The following is a 2,930-nucleotide window of genomic DNA, read 5'->3' on the forward strand; positions in this document are numbered from 1 at the left end:
ACTCAACTTCACTGACATGTCATTTTATGCTTTTTCGGTATTTCCTTTTTCATGTCAGCAAGTTTGAAAAGACAAGCCATGGTTTATCAGAGTGAGACTGTTTCTTTTTTCTAAGTTCTTATGCTGATTTATGTGTTCAATCAGTTGAGATGATGGGGCTTCGTGTGCAGGGCTGTATATATATTTTTAGAGGCAGTGGGAAAACTCAAATCTGGCCCAAATCAGATTTTTTTCAAATCAGATTTAGACCACATCCATATGTGGTCCTGAATCAGATACAGATCAGATTTTTTTTCAATGTGACCTCCGTGTGAACGGCCAAGGCACATTTGATACTTTCAAGTCACTTTATAGCGACACACGTCACTTTATAGCGACACACGTCACAATTCTGCACGGCGGTAGCCTTGCAAAAATGGAGGATAGCAACGATGGAGCAAGTCAATGGAGGGACAGCGAGGTCTTGGACCTTATAAATACATGGGGTGGCACTTCCATACAAGAAAAGCTTGAGGGTTCATACCGTAACCGGTCTGTGTTTGAAAGTATGTCGAAAGAACTTGCCTAACAGGGAAACAGAAGAAAGTGAATCGGATACAGGTCACATTCTAAATGGTAATGTGAACAGGCAAACAAAAAATGAGATCTGAGCAAAAAAGTCAGAATTGAACATTAAGCCCTGCAGTGTGAACATAGCCAAAGACAAAACCTTGAAGCACAATCTGAAAAATATTTCCGAGACCAACCACAAGTAATGCAGTTCATCCTGTAAACAGGTTCTCACAAGCAAAGGACATAACTGTTTAATGGAGTATAAAGTTTAATCTTTTCTGGAGCCACCCTGCACCGGTAACTGATTATTGTTGCTCCTTTACATTGAACATGAGCAAAGGGAAATCCCTTTTCAACTCAGCATTGTATTTTTTATATGTTCTTTAATCTTTGTCCTTACTTTGTACCTTACTTGTGATTTGTTTGGGTCCCTGAGAAATTAAATGGGTCCCCAATACAAATTTAACTTTGTTTTGAGAAATTGTAGTGTTAAAATGTCTATAACTAACAAAATTTAAACTAGGTACTTTCCAAATGTATATGAACTTTAAAATATATATATTCTTCTGTAACAATAAGCAATAAGCATGCATAAGAAATATGTGTTACTGTTTTTTTTATGAGACAAAGATTTGAATTGCCAGTTGCCACCTAAATATAACCCTCCTTTGGATCAAACACTACTTTGTATCGCATTGTTCTCTGTATTCAGCTTTCTAAAACCAAATTACAACATGTTAAAGATGAATAACTTTCATGCCTACCCCCTTAAAAAGGTGCACAAACTGTCTGATGTTTCTATTGTCAGGTTACATCACATAGACAGGGTTCATTCATTCATTTTGAGGAATGAACATAAAAAGCAGAATGTTTGGTTCCAGATTCAGATTATTTTACCATACCTACAGATAATTTTCATAAGCATTTAAAAGGGAAAAGATCGGGTTGCATTTTGCCAATTTTGCTTCAAATATACAATTATGTTGTATCATATACCAGCAGGGTCCCTTTGTTTTCATCATCTATTTGTTCTTCCTACTATCTATCACACCACTCTGCTGCAACAAACAAGCAAACTGTCCCAAAAATGAGCTTCTCTGTCCCTGTAATGATCATCTGATTAGCAGCTATTTGCTTGGTTACCTGGAAAACTCCAAACAAACACCCTAAGTACCCTGAAAAAGACACTGGGCGCAGACATCTCTCTCTGTGTCCTCACACCCTGCTGATTAAGCTCTCTCCTCCTCAGGAACAGCTCTACAAAAAGGAAAATGGACTTACATAGCGTTGAAGTTAACTGCGGCTAATGCTAAAGAGCTAACGTTGACATGCTACAACTAATCCATGATCAACTCACTGTCTTTCTGCTACATGCACATTCACTAGCCTGATTTGAACGACAGACGGGGGATGACCCAGAGTTATAACTTTATCAACAATCTGCAGGTTTTGGGGCTTTTTAAAAAACATTCAGGATTTTTTAGCCAAAATAGCTGCACCCCTGCTCCACTGACTGCAAAGAAATTGTGGGAATTGGTATTGAACATAGGACTACTAACTGTGTGTGTCTGCTCCAAATCAACACAAGAACATGTTCCACTCTAGACCAACCTGAGGGATCTTTGCTGTATTACCAGCACGTTAATTGTGTGTTTTGGTTAGCAGTAGGGCATATCGTCATCTTGTGGCTCAATCAGTCATCTTGCATCTGCGCATCAAAAATATATCACCAGGGCAATATGTTGACCCTAATCATGGCAGTGTGGTGGCTTTTTTTTTTTTTTTTTTTTTTTTACAATGGGAGTAGATGGGTGTGCATGGATAATGACTTCTTCAGTGGCCAACGAGAGCAGACGATATGCAATAGCCCAAAATATCACCTTTAGGAGAATCTCACTGTAAATGCAGAAATGATGTAACTTCAGAAATGCACAGCTGCTTTCCCATCAATAATTTAGTGTCTGGTCTTTTTCTGTCAAGCCTGTCAACAATGAAGCTGTGTCACTGAGCTTCCTTATAGGCCTGGAGCACTTCTGTTTAACTGTGAATTTGTTTCAGCTTTTTGCAACGCGTTTCCACAGTTGTGTTTGCTTTAGACTTTTGCATGTGTTTTTGAAGTTGCATCATTTCTGCATTTGTAGTGTGTATCTCTTAATGATGATCATTCTTGGGGATGCAGATCCCCTGCCTATGTCGGTCACAATAGATTTCAACCCTGTAACATGCCAATGAAAAAAATACTCTATAAAGGCTTAATTAAGCTAGTGATTTCACTCTGATTTTGCATGAAGTGATACTTTATTGATCATTTTGTGTAAATTCCTGTTTTTAAATTTGTGTTTTAAATTTTAAGCAGCAATGGGAGCGGCAACACAGAA

This window comes from Notolabrus celidotus, chromosome 13 (assembly GCF_009762535.1).
Source record: "Notolabrus celidotus isolate fNotCel1 chromosome 13, fNotCel1.pri, whole genome shotgun sequence".
In the NCBI taxonomy this organism is placed as follows: Eukaryota; Metazoa; Chordata; class Actinopteri; order Labriformes; family Labridae; genus Notolabrus; species Notolabrus celidotus.